The sequence below is a fragment of the Esox lucius genome, chromosome 23 (genome assembly GCF_011004845.1).
Source record: "Esox lucius isolate fEsoLuc1 chromosome 23, fEsoLuc1.pri, whole genome shotgun sequence".
In the NCBI taxonomy this organism is placed as follows: Eukaryota; Metazoa; Chordata; class Actinopteri; order Esociformes; family Esocidae; genus Esox; species Esox lucius.
In genome coordinates, this window is record NC_047591.1 from 22577115 (window position 1) to 22598511 (window position 21397).

The window sequence follows — 21397 nt, forward strand, 5'->3', positions numbered from 1 at the left end:
CACCAATAAAACACCGGAATAAAACACGGGAATAAAAGACCGGAATAAAAGCAGGAATTGCAGCACTTCTATTCCTCTCCTTCAATTACACCTTGACTGTCTGCCTCTGAGGCTCCCCGTGCCGACGTCCATCTCCGTGATCTCATGGATATGCATGTTTATTCCACCCCGTCTCTTTCCTGTTTCCTTCCCACCACCACGTCCTGCGCAGCCAAGTGGACTCCTCTTAAAACCGTGACTCTGGTGACATCGCCATGACTCCATCCGGTGACCTCAGAATGACGTTATGACTCTTGTGCTTCAGTATTAAAATCCTTTCATGGAGATTTTTTTTTGTTTCTGTGTGTGTGTGACCGAAGATCCTCACAAAGTAACACGTGGATAATTGTGCAATGTGAGGGAATTTGGCCTGTCCTTATGTTAATAAGATACTGTGTCTGACTTGGCACTAGGTTATTTTAGGGTTAAGTGAAATAGTGTGGTTAATGTCCCTGAATTGCAGGTCCTCACTGTCAATTTAGTACCAATTTGTACCAACATTTTAGTGGTTAAATCTGTGTTGTGTATCTCTGGGTGATCAGCTGGAGAAGCTTTTTTTTCTATATTTACAAAGCATGCGTGCTGAAATGTCCAGTATATCTCACTTATCACTGCAAATTAATTATTGCCCTGGAACACAAGATTGGTTAGTACTAAATGCACCTTTACTCCTCATTTAAAACAGAAGTTAAATTACCTGCACAATGTTCTCAGGTCTGAATACCTTGTGCCCTCACTTGTCAACAAAAATCTTTAATGTTTTTTAGCAGTCCTGTAGGAGTTTTATTTCCTATGAAAGTGCTGTAAGCTAACCCTAATAGAAATTGTACACAATGTTATACGATGCTATAAAAATCCTATAACAAAAGCCCCAATGAAATCATATGGTATTGGGTACAGTAAAGATGTTAAAGAAGAAATCTGATATGAAAACTCCAATAACAATCCTTCAAAATGGTTACAAATAATTTTACAAAGCCCTTAAGGGCTTGAATGAATTTAGACCAGAACAAGAGATTTTGCTTGAAGAGAAATGCCTGGTTGTGATGTGTAGTTATGCATTTGTTTGGTTTCTGATAAAAAAGTGGTGTGCTATGTTTAGAAATGATTTGATTTTGAAATTGACTTTTTAATTATATGTTAAAATGTATGAAGTAATTGCAAAATAATTGGCGTAGTGGCACATTGGATTTAAAATGATGCAATGACAATGTGGTGAAAGTTTCCTTTCATGTTGGGTAAACCATTTCAAAATAAAAGTTTAATTCATAGTTCCCCCATTTTTGTCCGTCAGGAGTTGACCCCTAGTACATAAGGCATGGCGCAATGTGCAGAATCACAGGAAATGAAGTACAAACCAGCGAACCGTCCCTCTGCCAGGTGGCAACATCCCCATGACACAGTCCCTCTGCCAGGTGGCAACATCCCCATGACACAGTCCCTCTGCCAGGTGGCAACATCCCCATGACACAGTCCCTCTGCCAGGTGGCAACATCCCCATGACACAGTCCCTCTGCCAGGTGGCAACATCCCCATGACATAGTCCCTCTGCCAGGTGGCAACATCCCCATGACACAGTCCCTCTGCCAGGTGGCAACATCCCCATGACACAGTCCCTCTGCCAGGTGGCAACATCCCCATGACACAGTCCCTCTGCCAGGTGGCAACATCCCCATGACACAGTCCCTCTGCCAGGTGACAACATCCCCATGACACAGTCCCTCTGCCAGGTGGCAACATCCCCATGACACAGTCCCTCTGCCAGGTGGCAACATCCCCATGACACAGTCCCTCTGCCAGGTGGCAACATCCCCATGACACAGTCCCTCTGCCAGGTGGCAACATCCCCATGACACAGTCCCTCTGCCAGGTGGCAACATCCCCATGACACAGTCCCTCTGCCAGTCCTCTGTGCTGGACTGGGGCATCACTGCCCAGATTAAACACTAATTAAAAGGCATTTGATGGAAGTGCTGTTTGTCCTGGCCGGGCTGTTTGTTCTTTGTGAGGCATAGGAGAGCTGACAGCTACCCAGAAGCCCCCTCTCCACCCCCCCTGCCCCAGAGTAAGTCCCTTGAACTGATCCCAGCTGGATCCACACTGGGTGGTTGACTTCTGCTTGGGGGGGGCGGGGGTGGATTGCTGCTGTGGCGTTCTTGGGGGGTGGGGGGGCGTGGACAGATGGCGTTGGACTCCCTGGGTCTCTGGGCCTGGTGTTCCGGGGCAAGCTGTGGCTCTGGAGCTGCGTGGTTTGGGGAGCTGGTGGGGGGGGGGGTGGGGGCCCTGGGTGTTCGGCGTTGTCAGTGGGGGTACGGTGGGTAGAGGGCAGATTTAACCTTTCACCCGGGAAAGAAGATTTCTGAGGTCAGATGGCTTTTTTCTTTTTTTTTACGAGTGCGACCTGGGAGGAAGATACTGCTGTCAGCAGGTTGCTGTTGTGGGGTACACCTGCTGTCCCCCCAGTGTTCCCCAACCTCCACACTACACACCGCTGGGCATGATATTGGAGGGAGGCTTAGAGGCCCGGCAAGGGGGACCGTTAGAAAAACTGTGTGTGTGTGTGTGTGTGTGTGGGGGGGGGGGGGGGGGGGGGGGTGTCATTGGGGGGTCAGGTGGGGGGGGGGCATTTAACAACATCAGTTTCCAGCTAAAAAGGCTGGATATAAACACCTTTAACAATAGTGACAGAGAACTGCATCCCGCTGGGACGACCTGCCACTGGGGGGGAGGGGGGGGGGGTCGGGGGACGCCCGGTCACTGCACCTGCTCCGGCCCGGCGCACGGTCCAGCACGCGGCCCAACATCAGACAATGACACATGAAAGACATGAGGGGGGCTTCAGGCTTCTATTCAAAGGATTCATTAGGCTTTAATTGTCCACACACTTCCATTCATGCACGGTCTTTACACACTTCCCTCCCTCCTTTTCTCTCCCCCTCCCTCTCTTTTTTCCCTCTTTTTCTTCTTCTTCCTCCCTTTTTCCTACCTTACCTCCCGACATATCCTTTCTTTGTGTGGCGTTTCGTTGGATAATTACCGTTAATAGCAGCACAGGAGGCGTACCCAGTGCCCAACACGTTTTTAAAAGGGAGGTTTGTCCCCGTTTCAGTTCCACTAAATGTAGGTGTTGGACTGTTTTCTTGGCTCCTTAGTGAGACGGAGATAACTCCTCCTTCTTGCTCCTTCTCCAAGCCCAGTCCGGACCAGTGTTGAATAGAGAGGAATGCGAGGCAGCATTTGGTGCCTGTTTGGTGGGATTTTGAATCTGACAGCTGCCGAGCCAACTGGCCAACTGCTCTGTGGTTGTTGGCTTGGCTTTTCAGGCTTCTTGTCAGAACTTCTTATGCTCTGATATTCATTGACTCATGCGTAAATACGCATCAGTGTTCCTGTGTAGTGAGTGTAGGTGATGTATATCGTATTTTAAGACACACCGCCTATAGCAATATACTGAGATGGAGCGAAATAAATGAGAAGTGCTAGATTAACTTTTAGTGTTGTCCTTGATTGACTCAGTAAAACCACTTTGAAGAAATGGTCTGACATCCTGATCCTCGGATTGCACTGTTATTATATAGAACCACCGAATACAGTCAGGAATGAGACAAATGTAGTGATGGGATATTCTGGACGTCTTCTCCAGTCCCGTGTTATAGTGCCTTGCCAATGTAGTATTGATCACGTTCCATAATCTTTTAGTCCCAAATAACCTCCCCTATATAAGCCCTGATCAGTAGTACATTAAGTAGGGGATAGTGTGCAATTTGGTACAACAATATGCATCAATGAATCTGCCCTTTTAGATGTACTATTGATTATGTTTGATAGAGTTCTTTGTGTTCAGGAAGAGCTGTGTTGGGCTGTGTTGGGTCGGTTCCAGCCTAACCCACTCTGACTCAACGTGAAGCACCGCTGACTGTGATTGGTTAAGTAAGCCGCTGACATCTGACCCCGCGTGAACAGGATAGGAACAAATAGCCAAGTTAGGAGTCGGAACAAGTCGTTTATTGATTAGCTGTGTATTGAATTACGGAATGGCTCCTTTTTCTCTGCCTATCCGAGCCACTGGATTGCTTCGGGAAGCTCAGACAGGCGTGCACGCACGCACACGCGCACAAAAGAAACGACACAAAAAAAAGCTGAAATTAGATTGAAAAATGTATGAAGGAGAGGAGCAATGGTCTAATGGGAGCCGCTGTAGCTATTTATTTACAGGAGGGGAGGAGGAGGACCACAGGGGTGGGTGGAGGTGAAAGGCAGAAGACGGGTGGTGGAGGAGGTGCACCCTATCCAGAAGTCCAAAGCCCACCACTATTTAGCGAATAGTGTGCGGTTTGGGACTCAACTCAGAGGGGAGGCAGGTCCTACTTAAGCTGTGTGATGCCCCTTTGCTCAGTGCTCTGTACCTCCGCCGGTCTCCTCATCTAGGGAAGAGGAATCCTTATCTGGACAGATCAGGGCGAAAGGTTGCTACAAGGAAAGCCTCATTAGTCTAGTGGCCTTTCAGAGAACCAGGCTCCTCTGTTTGGCCGATATGTCCTGATGGTCTCGCATGAGATTCCTGTCACTTTTCCTCGGTTTACGCTTGACTGTCCTGTAGTTGCTAGCAGGGATGAGATCTTCACAGGGAACTGTGTCCTAAGTCTGGCTTGGCCGCCATAGGATTTTTGATTGGATCTCTGCCGTCATTCGCAGAACAATGTGGAGCATCTATTGTTGGAAGCAGATCTTGCGCGTCTTACATTTTTGGATTTGGATGACATCGAGTGGTGCTCCTCAGCTCATATCTCTATCATGACACCTTGATCTACCTAGTTGAGAGATGGATGGATGATTCTGTCTGTGTCCACCAGGGGTCACTGTTGTTCATTCAGACATCCACCATTCGGCCTGTTATGAAACAGTGAATTGTGTTTACATCAGTGCCTCTGCCAGTCATGTGAATTGTCATGTTTACGTCCCCTGTAATGTGTCCTTTGCTGTAGAATACTTTTATCCTTTGTTTGACTCCTCTTTTTCATTGTATTTTGAACTGAACTGATTTTTATTTTTATGTGTTGAATTGTCCGGTAGGTAGCTTTTTGTGTCTTAGATATATGGATACTTCAACCCAAAAGCTACAACTGAAAGGAAATATGGAAATTGATATCTGGATGTGGAAGCTGATTCCACTGCTTTACATCCTGACCCATGAACCCAGGTGCCCATGTAGTCTGGGTACACACTCATTACAGAGTAGAAAAGAGAACCAGCACCTCCTATGGTAAGAGTTGTTCACCCCTGTCCTGGCCAATACCGTGAACTACTAATTCTCTTCTCCCGCATATGATAATGCTAAATGCTACCTTTTCTGTTCAGTTATCTCCAATGATAACGTTAAGCTAGTGCTGTTACTCTAACTGTTTTTTTATTGGTCTCCTGTGGTAATGCAAAATGCTACCTCTACTATTCAGTTATCTTTCGTGATAATGCTTAATGCTACCTCTTCTATTCTGTTATCTCTCATAATATTGCTAAATGCTACCTTTTCTATTCATTTATCTCTCATGATAATGCTGAATGCTATTCGGTTCTGTTCAGTTATCTCTCATGATAATGTTAATTGCTAGTGGTTCGGTTATTTGTGGTGACTCATATAAACTCTGTTGTCATACCTGTTGTTCATCGGTCTTATTCTTCTGTAGACTGATCTGATCCTAATTCAAATGAAATTGATTTTGATAAGTTGTTGTTTTCTCCTAGAGACGTAAATCCTCCGGTAATCTGTCTTGTTTTGCATTTCTGATTCACTTTAATCCTCTTAAATAATTAGAATGTGGGAGAGGTGTGTTGGTGTGTTAAACGGTCCTCCCGTGAGTGAGTGTGTGTGTGTGTGTGTGTGTAAACTGTGTCTTAAGGTGCTATAGTAAAGGTCTACTGCAGCACAGTGTTGACAGGCCTCTATCTCCAGCCACCACACACACACACACACACACTCCTTGGGATTATCCAGGCTTTGGTGATACCTTTTATATTCCAATTGTGGTGTCCTTCTTTTTCTAAAGGATTTAGCTACAACGCCGGGTAGATTGTTGGTCCAGAGCTGCTGTGAAGTCGCGGTGTATGTGGGGCTCGGAGGTGTTCCAGGTCTCCGTCGGCGTACCTGGCAGCCCCTGGATATGCTGGTTTTCCTCATGGTGTTGCTCAGTGGGCAGATGGCTCTCCATGGTTGTTACTGTATTTAAGTCTCACCCTAGACCCTAGACAAGGTGTCTTGATAATATTGACTTTATCCTCTGACAGGACGGCTGTGTCTTCTGGCGCTGTCTGTGTCCGTGACCGGAGCCAGCTCTCTCTCCCTCTACTAACAACAGAACCCCCAGCCAGCTGCTCCCCAGTGGCCAGGGTCCCAGAATCACGTCCTCCAGGACGAGGCTCTTTCTGTGGGTAGAAGGAGGAGTATAGTGGACCTTTCTGGGTTGTAGTTTTGGAGCGACTTATTTCATGCAGAGTTCCTCTTCCCTCCAGTCATTCATACTTCAATCATCCATCTCTTCTTCCTTTGTCTTTAGTTAATAATCTTTTAATAATTCTGTATTTCTATAACATTACAAAAGCATAGGTCCAGTATATCACCTTGGGCTTCTGACCTGCTGTTAGATATTACAGATCCCAGAGTCCACTGAAGCTGCCAAATTCCAGCCTGTACTGGACCTCACATCTGCAGTGCGGAGAATGTTGTGTTGTACTTATGGACCATCCTCTAACTGATTGTTGACTTGATTTAAAGGGGTTCTGTTAGTCTTAGTTGACATCATTTAAAAGGGTTCTGTTAGTGGTAGTGGACTTCATTTAAAGGGGTTCTGTTAGTGGTAGTGGACTTCATTGAAAGGGGTTCTGTTAGTCTTAGTTGACGTCATTTAAAGGGGTTCTGTTAGTGGTAGTGGACTTCATTGAAAGGGGTTCTGTTAGTCTTAGTTGAAGTCATTTAAAGGGGTTCTGTTAGTGGTAGTGGACTTAATTTAAAGGGGTTCTGTTAGTGGTAGTGGACTTCATTGAAAGTGGTTCTGTTAGTGGTAGTGGACTTAATTGAAAGGGGTTCTGTTAGTCTTAGTTGAAGTCATTTAAAGGGGTTCTGTTAGTGGTAGTGGACTTAATTTAAAGGGGTTCTGTTAGTGGTAGTGGACTTCATTGAAAGTGGTTCTGTTAGTGGTAGTGGACTTCATTGAAAGTGGTTCTGTTAGTGGTAGTGGACTTCATTAAAAGGTGTTGATGCTTGGTGGTGTAGTCGGGTCTGTTTGAGGATACATTGCTGACTAAGAACTGAGCTTTATGGATGCGCCCCACATGGAACCCCTGTACCGTGCGTGCGTGCGTGCGTGTGGGTGCGTGCGTGTGTGCGTGTTTGAAATATGACAGAGTGGTCTGTGTACTCAACACACCAGCCAGGGTTTTACTCCTGATAAACAGATTAACTGGGATTCAATAGGCCTGGTGCCACGTCTAATGGCTATCTACTCACAATTACACCTCCTTTATCCTTTCTTTCCCCTTTTCCTCCCTCCCTCCTTCCCTTGCTTTTCTCTCTCTCTCTCCGTTGGCCCTGGGAGCCTGCAGCCAACCCTCTCCCAGCCTTCAGCAGGATCCGCCGTGATTCAAAATTAACTTAAAAGTCTTGTTTGCTGACAGCTTAAAGCTTAATTGACTGGAAGCCAAATAGAGTGTGTTAGGTATTCAGCGGCAGGGCCTATTGATAAAGCCATGTGCAAATGGGGTCTGTTGAAAGAGGGACGACTGCCACCTCCTCCAACACCCCCCCCTCCCCCCCCTCCCCACCGTCCTCCCCTCTCTCGTATTCAGGACGCAGCGCTGCAGAGCGAGACCGTCACAAACGCTTTGTGGGCCCCTCCATCACATTGACCTGTGGTGGCTCTGAGCCCAGCTGAGGAAGTTGGGGGGGGGGGGGGGTTCCTGGGATGGAGGAGGAAGGAGAGGCTGGGATGGAGGGAGATGGAGAGGCTGGGATGGAGGGAGATGGAGAGGCTGGGATGGAGGGAGATGGAGAGGCTGGGATGGAAGGAGATGGAGAGGCTGGGATGGAGAGGAGAGGCATGGAGGAGGGGGCGGGAGAGGCAGGGATGGAGGGAGGTGGAGAGGCTGGGATGGAGAGGAGAGGCTGGGATGGAGGAGGCAGGAGAGGCTGGGATGGAGGGAGGTAGAGAGGCTGGGATGGAGAGGAGAGGCAGGGAGGTGGGAGGCATGAGAGGCAGGGATGGAGAGGAGAGGCAGGGATGGAGGAGGCAGGAGAGGCTGGGATGGAGGGAGGTGGAGAGGCTGGGATGGAGAGGAGAGGCTGGGATGGAGAGGAGAGGCAGGGATGGAGGGAGATAGAGAGGCTGGGATGGAGAGGAGAGGCAGGGAGGGGGGGTTTAAGGTGGTGTGTCTGGTCACGGTTGGGCTGTGATTACAGAGAGAGTGTAGTAATGCAGTCTGAACCAACAGCCAGCTACAGCGGCGAACAGGACCTCCTGGAAAACATCCATACTGTATGTTTTATAAAGACCAGCCCAGATCTGTAGCATCGCAAACCAAGCAGAGTGATCAGTGTATTAAGATTATCAGGCTGATGCCAATTGATGCCCATTAGAATCTACTAGGCAACCGAAAAACAGGAATGGGGCCTGGTGTACCTTCCCCATGCTATTGATCGGCGACCCTGGGCGTCACACTGTCTGCAAGATCCCGTTCAATAAATCCTATGACCACACAGGTGTCTGGAGCGTTTATTCCATCTCAGGAATAACATGTTCGCTGTAATTAGTGCAGTGGCTCTGAGGTAGTTAGGAGGCTGCCGTCAAAGTTCACAGCGTTTTACCCAGATGTAAAACACGCACTGGAAGTCTTACTCAGGATGAAGACGCCTTTAAAAACACCCAGGAACACTGAACAAAGGAAGTCTCTTTGTCTGTGTTTTTCTCTTCATCTCTCGCCTCTGTCTTTATCTGTTTTTATGCTTCTGTCTCTTGTTTTGTTCTCAAGATGTATCTTGACCTCATTAGGCCTAGTCTTAGTGAGATCATTAAATATCGGCCCGCTCTGCCTGGTCCTCTGCTCGCCTCGACACTCCCAAGGAAGAGAGAGGGAGCGCCATTCAATAGTGAGGAGAGAGAGGCTTGTTTTATTTCTTAATTTAATGAGCAGTGCGATGGTCTCACCATGGACCAGATCAAAGTTTACACTGCTAATTACCCCAGAACCACTTCTACCTTACACCCTCCTCCTCTCTCTCCCACTCTACCCCTCCACCTCCCTCCTCCTCTCTCTCCCCCTCTCCCCCTCTCACCCCTCCACCTCCCTCCTCCTCTCTCTCCCACTCTACCCCTCCACCTCCCTCCTCCTCTCTCTCTCCCACTCTACCCCTCCACCTCCCTCCTCCTTTCTCTCTCCCACTCTACCCCTCCACCTCCCTCCTCCTCTCTCTCCCACTCTACCCCTCCACCTCCCTCCTCCTCTCTCTCTCCCACTCTACCCCTCCACCTCCCTCCTCCTCTCTCTCCCACTCTACCCCTCCACCTCCCTCCTCCTCTCTCTCCCACTCTACCCCTCCACCTCCCTCCTCCTCTCTCTCCCCCTCTCACCCCTCCACCTCCCTCCTCCTCTCTCTCCCACTCTACCCCTCCACCTCCCTCCTCCTCTCTCTCTCCCACTCTACCCCTCCACCTCCCTCCTCCTTTCTCTCTCCCACTCTACCCCTCCACCTCTCTCCTCCTCTCTCTCCCACTCTACCCCTCCACCTCCCTCCTCCTCTCTCTCCCACTCTACCCCTCTACCTCCCTCCTCCTCTCTCTCCCCCTCTCACCCCTCCACCTCCCTCCTCCTCTCTCTCCCACTCTACCCCTCCACCTCCCTCCTCCTCTCTCTCTCCCACTCTACCCCTCCACCTCCCTCCTCCTTTCTCTCTCCCACTCTACCCCTCCTCCTCCTTTCTCTCTCCCACTCTACCCCTCCACCTCCCTCCTCCTTTCTCTCTCCCACTCTACCCCTCCACCTCCCTCCTCCTCTCTCTCCCACTCTACCCCTCCACCTCCCTCCTCCTCTCTCTCCCACTCTACCCCTCAACCTCCCTCCTCCTCTCTCTCTCCCACTCTACCCCTCCACCTCCCTCCTCCTCTCTCTCCCACTCTACCCCTCCACCTCCCTCCTCCTCTCTCTCCCATTCTACCCCTCCACCTCCCTCCTCCTCTCTCTCCCCCTCTCCCCCTCTCACCCCTCCACCTCCCTCCTCCTCTCTCTCCCACTCTACCCCTCCACCTCCCTCCTCCTCTCTCTCTTCCACTCTACCCCTCCACCTCCCTCCTCCTTTCTCTCTCCCACTCTACCCCTCCACTTCCCTCCTCCTCTCTCTCCCACTCTACCCCTCAACCTCCCTCACCTCTATCTCCTTCTCTCTTTCTGTCAGCTGTCTAGTCAGTATAATGACAGGATAGCTATTGATTCTCTCCATCCCTCTTCCTCCCCTTCTCTCTTTCTCTCTCTGTGCCTGTTCTCTCTTCCTCTCCCTCCCTCTCAAGCAAGGGACCTGTGTGGCTGGAGGATGTAAAAGAGTAATGTTAGGAGAAGTATACAATAAAGGTATTTTTAAAATCTCTCTGTCTCTGGGCAGTTGTCTGGCCTCTAGGATGGTGTGAGGCGACGAGTGGAGATGAACTTTCCCAGAAATATTAGCCTGCTCACTTGTGTTAATGCTCTTAAATCTCAAAGAAGCCATCTGTTTGATCTCACGACTGAGAGGAAAGTTCCTGGGCATCCATTTCTATTTCCTGGTGATATGCATCATTCCAGAGTCATCGGCCTCAACATCACCAGCTGCCTTCAGTTCAGATGGAGGTGTGTGTTTGTTTTTGTGTGCGTGTGTGTCTGTGTCTGTTTGTTTGTGTGTGTGTCTGCGTGTGTTTGCATATGTGTGATTGCATTTTTTTCTTTTGTCCGACTTCTTCTTAGTTTCCCATAATTGGATATTGACATGGGACCTGGCATACTCCTCTTTCTGAATACATCTGAGAATATTTAGATGGAAATTGTCAAAACAAGTCTTGTCAAAAATCAATGTGTGTTTTTATAACATTTTTACTTTATTTACTTTTAAGTTAATGCTGGAAGTTAAATGAGATTATTATTTTATTTTTTACTGCTGCCGACATAATCAAAAAATATTAAAACAACAGATTCTAGTTATTAAACGTCGACTCGCAGAATGCCTGGAGCCCCATATCTCCTAGTATCTCCATTATTGAGAACCATTTATTTCCCTGCCTGTTGTCTTGATGGGCCCCTCACTGTCTGGAGGTGCTCTGGTTCCCCTCTGACTGTCGGATTACATATCGCTAATGTAGCCAGCAGCATTCATAAAATAATTATAGAGAATACACGATAAAACTAGTCAATGTTTATCAGCCTTATTGGAAGAGAATGTAGATGTTAGTTGGGTTACTGCACCACATTGTACAGATTAAGCGTGATTGGAGACAGAGGAGTGAAAAGGAATAAGAGAGATTGTAATTCCACTTCTTGAGGGTGGCTCATTGTAACACTGAAGACCTTGAAATCTCTAAGTGAGTTTGAAGATGAAACGAGGGATGGGTGGAAGTGGGCTGGGGCCGTACACCCTCCGTCTGTGCTTTTTGTGTGTTCCCCACGCTGGATTCCCTAATTGAGTCTCCCTCCCTCACTCCTTCCCTCCCCGCATCATGAAGCGGGTGGTGTATATGTGATGGGTGGAGGCCCAGTGCTGTGCTTGGCATAAACTGTTTAAACTGATTCAACCTTCCCAACATGGGGCTTTGGAAGGACGGTCAGGTGCTCGAGTCTCCCTCTGAGTCTTCTAACCTTTTTATCACAAATTGTGTTTTCAATTACTGTTTGCGGTCTGTTGACATTCCTGGGTCGGTCCAGTTCTCCAAACGACCCATTTCTGTGGAAACTTGTATATGAAAAAATTACCCCAAAAATGTGCGTTTGCTTCCCATGGCATGTTGAGAATTTATTGAACTATTTTGTTGTTGTTTTTTCCTGTACAAAAATCTCTATTTTTTTACACAAAAATGTGGGGCTTTGTATTGATCCAGTTCTACAATCCCTGGCTATCACATTTTCCCTGTCTGCTTATCGATGATCAATGTGTTCCACACTGACTCTGTTAGAGCAGGAGCAGAAGAGGAGCAGAAGAGGAGCAGAAGAGGAGCGGAAGGGCCTGAGCATCATAGCAGAGAGTGTGTTGGTAATTGGGATCCAGTTCTGGGTAAAGGCCCGTACAGTATGTGCTATATTATACAGGCCGGTACCAGTCGAAGCCCAATCCTGGACCCAAAACAATTTCAATAGACAGTTACCATCACGAGGGATTTGTCGTTATCCAGTATTTGGCCCCGTTTTAGCATGGATTGATGTGGAGCCTGGCGACCGGACCGAGTTCTGCCTGTTCTGTTACTCTGACAATAAATCAACACATTTCCCTGGAGGGAACTACGTTACTTAGGAGCTAAGGTCAGTCCCATTTCAGATCCAGTGAGGAAGTTGCCGTTGGAATGTTGCTGTTGGAAATTAGGACATTCCAGTTCCGTTAGTTGTAGCTGGAATGTCATCAGGAGTGTGTTCCCTGTCTGTTGAAGGTCTTTGGCGTTCTCCCTGGGTGCTTCCCAAATGCCATGCTTCTCTAGTGCACTACGTCTGACCAGGGCCGTGGGGAAGTGCACTAAATGGGGAGTAGGCTGCCATTTGGGCCGAAGCCTTTGTCTCTCCAGTGGGGCCTGAGGAACAGGATCGGGTCTTTGTTCCCACCCAGCACTAGCAGTACCCATGCCCCACGCGGGGGGGGGTTTAAAGGGGTACGCTCAGTGGTATCGATTGGTTCAAGCACAAAGAAACAGTGCCGGCTTCCTTTTGTTGTCCCCATCTCTCCCAGAGGGCTAGCCCCTCCCCCTGCCTGTCTTCCCTCTTCTACCTGTCTGTCTCCCCTCCCCTATCTGCCCATCTAACCTCCCCTGCTCCTGTCTGTCTCCCTGCTCCTGTCTGTCTCCCCTCCCCTATCTGCCCATCTAACCTCCCCTGCTCCTGTCTGTCTCCCCTCCCCTATCTGCCCATCTAACCTCCCCTGCTCCTGTCTGTCTCCCCTCCCCTATCTGCCCATCTAACCTCCCCTGCTCCTGTCTGTCTCCCTGCTCCTGTCTGTCTCCCCTCCCCTATCTGCCCATCTAACCTCCCCTGCTCCTGTCTGTCTCCCCTCCCCTATCTGCCCATCTAACCTCCCCTGCTCCTGTCTGTCTCCCCTCCCCTATCTGCCCATCTAACCTCCCCTGCTCCTGTCTGTCTCCCTGCTCCTGTCTGTCTCCCCTCCCCTGCTCCTTCCTCCTCAGCTCTCAGTCCCTTTTCGTGGCCTGAACCCCCATGGAAAATGAAGACCTCCAGTCTCTTCCACGAGTTTCGTTCACCTTTTCTTCCTCCATTTCCCCCTGTTCATTCCCTCTCTTATTTCTTCGTTCTTTTCTATTACCCCTCTCGTCTCTTGTAACCAGCCGTTAAGGAGGGCCATTATTCAGACGTTTGGAGTGATCAAGATGTCCATTTGGTCTGCAGGCACCGATTGATGTTTCTGCTCACTGTTCAGATCAATGAGAAGGATCTCTGGCCTTTGTTACAGATCACAGAGTGAATCCTGCTGGAGCTTTTATGTTAATACACAGAGTACAGAAATTTAAAGGCAATGTAGTAGTTTTGCTGACACTCTGTATATTCATTTAAGGATAATATGAATGTACAAATTTTTATGTTCTTAAGATGTTCCAGGAATAGATGCAGTTATTCCAGATTGTGAACACTGCATCTGATATAGTTCAGAATGCAGAATTTCTTTTATACAATACAGTTTTGATAGGCATGTAACTTTTAATTACAATCTAAATAGAATAATTCAGTTTAAAACACATTAAAAAGGGAAATATAGAAGTTTGTTCAGTCTTCATTGATGTGAGAAATTGTATTCATGTTGGTAAGTTCCTCTTGGAATAACAGCATTTTTGCTTTGCAAGTTTATCCCTTTCGACATACGCTGCTTCTTTAATTAATGCGTTCCTCTGTCCTCTCCTAATGTTATTTCAACAAGAGTTCAGCTCTGCCCGATCCATCCCCCTTTTCTAAAGATGAATAGTAGAGGAGTATAAAAAGCGGTTGTCTGGCCTTTTTAGTTTATTACGTTACGTTTGGAACCGTGGACCAGCAAATGGGATTTAGATACAATGTCATTAAAATGGATCTCTTTGTATAAGATCAATACGGTTTCAAAAATCAATTTTTTTTGCAGACTTGGCTCCATACAAAAAGGCTGAGATTCTTGGGAAAGATTGTTTCATGGGGAATATAAAAATTACTGTGATATACTGTGCGTTAGAAACCTAATTTTGTCATGTATTTAACCATGAGGAAAATGGAAGGAGTGTCTTAGCGAGTAAGATACATTATTAGTAATTATCAAAATAACAATGGTTATTCTGTTTTGTTCGGTCTGTATTTTAATTAGCATTGTAATATTATTATAATAGTAGTACTGGAACAGAACACATTTTCCACCGGAAGTGATAAATACTGTTCATTTATTTGTTGGTGGTTTAAACAATTTAATTTTTTACCTGTTCTTGGAGAGAATGATTTAAAAAATGTTTCCCAAATAGCTTACACCCCCCCATTTTGAATCAAAACTAATGAATCCATATGTTTTACTGTATTTTAGCCACCATGTAAAATCAACACCATGCAAATTCATCAATTTGAGACCTGTGAAATCATCATCAACAGTGGCACTGCAGTAAATAGTGCAGTTTTCACCCAGACACTTTGACAATTTACCTACCGTGAACTCTGAGATTTCTGGTGAAGCCTATTACTCAGAAAGTGCAAACGCAGGGGATTCTGCACACAGGCCTTGGTCTTGCACTCATCTGCTGTGTGCGTGCGTGCGTGCGCATGTGTGTGTGTGTGTATGGTCCGTGTGTGCGTGCGTGTGGTATGTTTGTATATGGTGTGTGTGTGAGTGGTGCATGGTTCATTGTGTGTGTGTGTGTGTGTGGTGTGTGTGTGGTGTGTGTGTGTGTGTGTGTGTGTGTGGTGTGTGTGGTAGAGTAGTATAGTGACACCCTTGGCCTTTAGTATTACCTCACTGCCACTCCTTAACCAGCTTACTGTGGGGAAATTGGGTTTGCTTGGCAGACAGACAGACAGGGCTGAGACAAACAGACAGGGCAGAGGCAGACAGACAGGCAGGACAGACAGACAGGGCAGGTGGGGCAGACAGGCAGACAGACAGGACAGACAGACAGACAGGGCAGACACAGACAGGGCAGAAGGACAGGACAGACAGACAGAGAGACAGTTGGACAGGGCAGACAGACAGGACAGACCGGGCAGACACAGACAGGGCAGACAGACAGGGCAGGTGGGGCAGACACAGACAGGGCAGACAGACAGGGCAGGTGGGGCAGACAGGCAGACAGTCATAGGCTTGTCATTTACATATCTGCCTGTCTGCCTTCCTCCGTCCCTCAGGTACTGCAGTGGTGTAGAAGAAGAAATGAGGAGGGGAGGGAGGGAGGGAGGGAGGGAGGAAGGAAGGAAGGAAGGAAGGAAGGAAGGAAGGAAGGAAGGAAGGAAGGGAGGGAGGGAGGGAGGGAGAGAGGGAGGGGAGGATTTGGGGTGGCTGGGGGGTGTTTGATGCGGCTGAGATGACCCTGGCTTAATTCAGGAAGCACTCCTGATGATTGGCCTGTGTTCAGAGGAGAGGAGAGGGGAGGAGCGTTGAGGGAGTTGTGTGACGTAAGGTGGGAGCGACGCTGGCTGGGATGGTTACTGTGTGATTCTGAGCCTGTGCTTAATGATTGGATAATGACAGTTCTCAGACTGAGCACCACTCATTGGGCGTTATGAACCACATGGTCTATTTCTCATCGCTTCTGGACAGGTTTATTTGGTTTCACCTTGAATGGAGCAGAGCTGCATTGATTCCATCTGCACCGGCTCTCTCTCTGTCGGTCTCTCTCTCTGTCGGTCTCTCTCTCTGTCGGTCTCTCTCTCTGCATCTTCCTTTTTGTCTCTTTCTCTCTCCATCTCACTCACTGCGTCTCACAGCAGGGCTTTAACACTCTACCTAGCGCCTCAGAAACAGCTCGCAGTTTATTAGACTGAGCTGTGTGTGTGTGTGTGTGTGTGTGTGTGTTTGTGTGTGTGTGTGTGAATGTGTGTATTTTTGTACAGTAAACGTATTTCAGGTCTGTGCCCTTCATTTGCATTTTGTGTTACGCTAATATTATGGAATGGTTTTTTAGATGGTCATACCAGTGATCGTTATGAGATTTAAAGTACAGTTTTACAACATATTGCCGTGAAAATAATTAATATTATAATGTTATTTGGATTTACTGTGACAAAAAAAGACACAAATCCCTAGGGAGCCTGGATACCGAAGACATTTTCTGGTTTCCTGAGCTCTTACTGTCACTGACTAGTTTGTAGGGCAACAAGTATTAAAGATGTGACATCTTTCCTGGAATTATTTCACTTCAGACGCAGATTCTTTCAAGCCCCAGGCAATCCAGTGCATGAGTGGTTGATCCTGGCGGTTCTGGAAAGAATCTGATGGATGCAAAACATGCGAACATCCCACGCCTTGAGGACGATTCCGAGACACTGCTGAGACACGGCCAAGTCACTGCCGAGTCACTGCCGAGTCACTGCCGAGTCACTGCCGAGTCACTGCCGAGACACTGCCGAGTCACTGCCGAGACTGTCAGAATTGTAAGAACTGTCTGTCTGATACCCGGCTAAATGTCCGTCCCTTCGGTTGGCTGTCTGAACGTACAGAACTGGCCCATGTTGACCTGCTGGGCCAAATCGCATGCTTCTAACCTCTGGTCTAAGAACAGATTCTGGGCAATTAAAACAGAGCAGTGCAATGACCTGCTGCACACCTGGGTCTTATTGGTGGTGATCTTTTGGACTCAGGGTGAGGTCACTTTTAGACACGGTGAGGTCACGTTTAGACACAGTGAGGTAACTTTTAGACACGGTGAGGTCACGTTTAGACACTGTGAGGTCACTTTTTAAGAACAGAGTGTCTTGGTGGAACTTGGCTCGTTAAGGTTTAACATCATTTTTCAACTTCACAACTGCTGGGACGTTGAATTACCAGACAGTCAACATACTACCCAGCCGGTCACACAGTTCATCACTGTTTAACCACTTTACATGACACTTCACTGATGGAGTAGTCCTCCTTCAGTGACACACTCCCCTCTTTAAAATGTATGCTGGCTTCGGTGAACATTAAGTTATTGTGTGATTGTATTAAGATGAAGACTACCTTTTTCATCCACGAATCACTGGACTGATTTCTTTGATTGAAACCAAATGAGGCCGTCCTGATAAGTTTGATTATGTTGTATCTTAGTATTCTTCCTGTTACTGATTTCTATTAAATCCAGTGTGGCAGGTATTGATTTAAATGAGTCTATTGTTTTGAAGAGGGAACAGAGGCGTTTGTCTGCAGGCTATGAAAGGAGGAAGGTAGAACATGTCTCTATGTAAACTGTTCTCTCCTCTCCCTCCTTCCTTCCTTCTCACTTCTCCCCTCTTTCCCCCTGCTCTCTCCTTTCCTCCTCTCTCGTCTCCCTTCTCCTCTCCCCTCCTTTCTCACCATCCTGTCATCATTTTATTTTTCATCTGTACTTCCAACTCCATCCTGGCTATTTGTGGTCTCTTTCCTCCTTTCCTCGTCTGTCCTACCTCCCTGCTATCTCATTTCTCCTCTCTACTCCTCTCTACTCCATCTTTCCTTTCCGCCTCCTCTCTCTCCTCCTCCCATCTCCAATACTCTTCTCCAGTCTTTCTCCCCCTCCCTCCCTCTCCTCTCCTTCACTCAATACATTCTTCTGTTTCTTCCTCTGTCTTTCTCTCAGTTATTGGGGATTATTCATTTGTGAGGTGTGATTGGGTGATCAACTGTCTTGTCAGGAGAATGGATCTGTGTGTTAGCCGTTAGCCATGATTAAACATTGCTCTGGAGAATGAGGAGAGAAGAGTAATGGAACAGGAGAGGAGGGGAGAAATGACAAGGTGAGAGAAGAGGAGAGGAACATTCACATGTTTATCAGTGAAACTGCATTGGGATGGATTTATTGTGATTTTCTCTTGTTTAATACCCCCCCCCTCCCAATATCTCTCTGTGTCTCCCTATTGGCCTGTCTCTCTGTAGGCCTGTCTCTCTGTAGGCCTGTCTCTCTGTAGGCCTGTCTCTTTGTCTGATTGATCTGTACAGTGTCCGAACAACACAGAAGAGAGAGACAGAGAAGAGCTCAATGGGAACTGTAGTATCCTCACCTCCTCCCCCTGCCCTCCACACCTCTCCCCCTGCCCTCCACACCTCCCCCCATCCTTCCACACCTCCCCCCCATCCTTCCACACCTCCCCCCATCCCTCCACACCACCTCCCCCTGCCCTCCATACCTCCTCCCCCATCCCTCAACACCACCTCCCCCTGCCCTCCACAACTCCTCCCCTCAGCCCTCCACACCTCCTCACCCTGCCCTCCACACCTCCTCCCCTCAGCCCTCCACACCCCCTCCCCCTGCCCTCCACACCTCCTCCCCCCCAGCTCCAGTCCGCACCTTGGTCTCCATCCCTCCCGGCTCCACCCCATCCCTCCCTCCTTTTCCCCGGGCCTCCCTCCTCCTCCTCCCCGGTCCTATCCTATTGATCAGGCCCCCTGCGCGTGGGGCCCCCCCTGCCCCTGCAGCTGGCTGGCTGGCCTCTCTCAGCGCCTGCTCCAACGCATTACAATAGAAATCCATAACTGGGGCTGTGCTCACCCAACCAGGGGAACAAACCAAATGAAATGCTATAAAGCAATCTCAGCCGCCGGGAGCCGCTGCCCATTCGTCCTGATCTCAGAATGTCACGCCAGCTCACCGTCTTTCTCTTTCCTTATCCTTCTCTCTCCTCTCTCCCTCTGTTTCTCTCTCCTCTTTCTTTTTGTCGTCTTTCTCGCCTCCCATGATCTCTCTCTTCCATTCTCCCTCCTTTCTGTTTCTCTCTTCCTTTCCTTCTCCTCCTTCCCTCTCCTCTCCTGATTGCTCCTCTTTCTCCTTGTCTTTCTCTCCCCCCCAGTGTTTCTCTCTCCCTCTTCCTGTTTTGCTAAACCTTACACACACAACCCTCCTGCCTGCGCCTGTACCCTACCCCTCTAAGGGATTAGAAGGGAGAGGATGGGGGCGGGGGAAAGATGGGCGGGGTTAGCTGACCGGTGGGGCGATGGGATTGCCGAGGTCAGGTGACCAAACGGTCAGTCCTGCCTTGGACACATCCTGGTTTCTGCCTTTGTCCCCCACCCACTCATCCACATACACATACACACACACAACACGTTCACACACATATGCAGCACAATATGTATTCTACCAAACAAAACAAAACTGAAACTGTAAAAAAAATAAACTGAATCTGAATGGACTGACCTGCATTGTCAATACAAAATCCCTGATTAACGAAACAGTTTCTGACTGAATGTTTGTTTGGCGGAATTAAAGCAAATCAGATAATATACAAAGTGACCATTCTGCATTACAACTAGTATTCCACTTTATTCCAGTACAGTCATTAAACAGTTAATAAATGATGCTAGGTTTCCTCCTTCAGGTAATGCCTGTGTGAAAGCCTCCACTTGGGGTGTGTTTGTTTGGATGTCTGGGATGTGTCAATGTCTTCTTGGCCTCTAGTGGAGGTCTGTGTAAATGGACCACCACCCCACTGAGTCTTTTCAGGGTCTGTTTTTCGAGGGGCGTTGCGGTGAGAATTAAGGGAGGCCCCTGTCTTATGTTGGGGCGGGGTTGAGTGGGGCTCCTGGGGTACGGACCTGAAAGGACACTGGCCTGGCGTCCCCCTCACTTCCGAAAAGGGGGTTCCTTTTAGCCCCTCGTCTTTAGTTAAGGACTCGAGTCATTAGCAGAGGCCTGGCAGGCAGGCCGCTCACACACACACACACACACACACACACGTTTCTGAACATGACCCTGACCTCGCCGTTGGGGCTCGGAGGGGCGGGACAGAGGGGCAAATGGGCCTCCTGCAGGACAATGGACGTGTGGCAGGCCCTGTGTGTGTGTGTGTGTGTGTCAGCAGCTAGCTTCACCAGAAGGCTCTACCCTTTATTTAACCCGTAAGCTACTATCGCCAGCAACCTTCAACCCTTTTTAAGATGTGTGTGTGTGTGTGTGTTTGTGCACTTTAGCCGTTAGGTTCACCAGAAGACATCATCCTTTATTTATCTTATACAGCTGCCGGTGTATCAGCATAAACTAACTATTGCCAGCAGGCTTCAGCCTTATTCATGATAACCAGCCAGCGTTGTATTTATGTTTGTTTATTATCTGCATCCCTTGCTAGTGTTGTATTTACGTCTGTATGTTAGCAGCATCACCAGCTAGCTAGTGTCTATACAAATTATTCATGCAGATGTAGGTAGGCCAGTCAAAATCATGTGTTTGATCAAGTTCATCATGTTCCTTTTCACATTACTGGGGTGGGGGTGATGGCTGTTTCGTGCGTGTTCCAGACAAGGATCTTTTTCCTGTTTCCTTTGCTTTCTGCCGGACATCTTCGTTGTCAATCTGACAGTTTTTCTTTGAGCAGCGAAGACTTGGGAGACAACTTCCCTTCAGCCGTTCTCTCCTCCACCTCCTTATCTACCACTCAAGGAAGAGGGGGAGAGGGAGGGAGGGAGGCGCACAGAGACAACCCCACAGACTGTCATGACCAGTCATCTGATCCTTTTACCAGGAGCACAAATACAGTCTGCTCCCTCTTACTCTCTTCCTCATGCTGTCTTCTTTTTCTCTCTCTCTCTCAACCACTTATCTGTCCATTCCATCTCTTTCTTTCTTTCTTTCTTTCTTCCTTCTCTCTCTCTCTTTCTCTCTCTCTCTCTCTCACTCCATCTCTCTCACTTTTTAGGGCACATTGGCCAATTTTCAGATGCTGCTTGCAGCATTATAATGCTTGTCTATGTGGAGCCTGTTTATCGGTATATCCACAATATACACTCCCATCCACCCTCTGTTAACATTAACTAGCATTGTGTCCTGATGGTGTTTTTCCCTCCACCTTCTGTTAGCAGTTTCTAGCATTGTGTCCTGATGGTGTTATCCCCTCCACTTTCTGTTAGCAGTTGCTAGCGTTGTGTCCTGATGGTGTTATTCCCTCCACCTTCTGTTAGCAGTTTCTAGCGTTGTGTCCTGATGGTGTTTTCCCCTCCACTTTCTGTTAGCAGTTGCTAGCGTTGTGT

At 48.1% G+C, this 21397-nt stretch overlaps 1 protein-coding gene across 4 annotated transcripts in view; it reads left to right on the plus strand.

Moving 5' to 3' along the window:
• LOC105023997 (WD repeat-containing protein 7) overlaps nt 1-21397 on the plus strand; it is a 149809-nt gene that overhangs the window by 70064 nt on the left and 58348 nt on the right. The gene's annotated exons all lie outside the window — the stretch shown is intronic.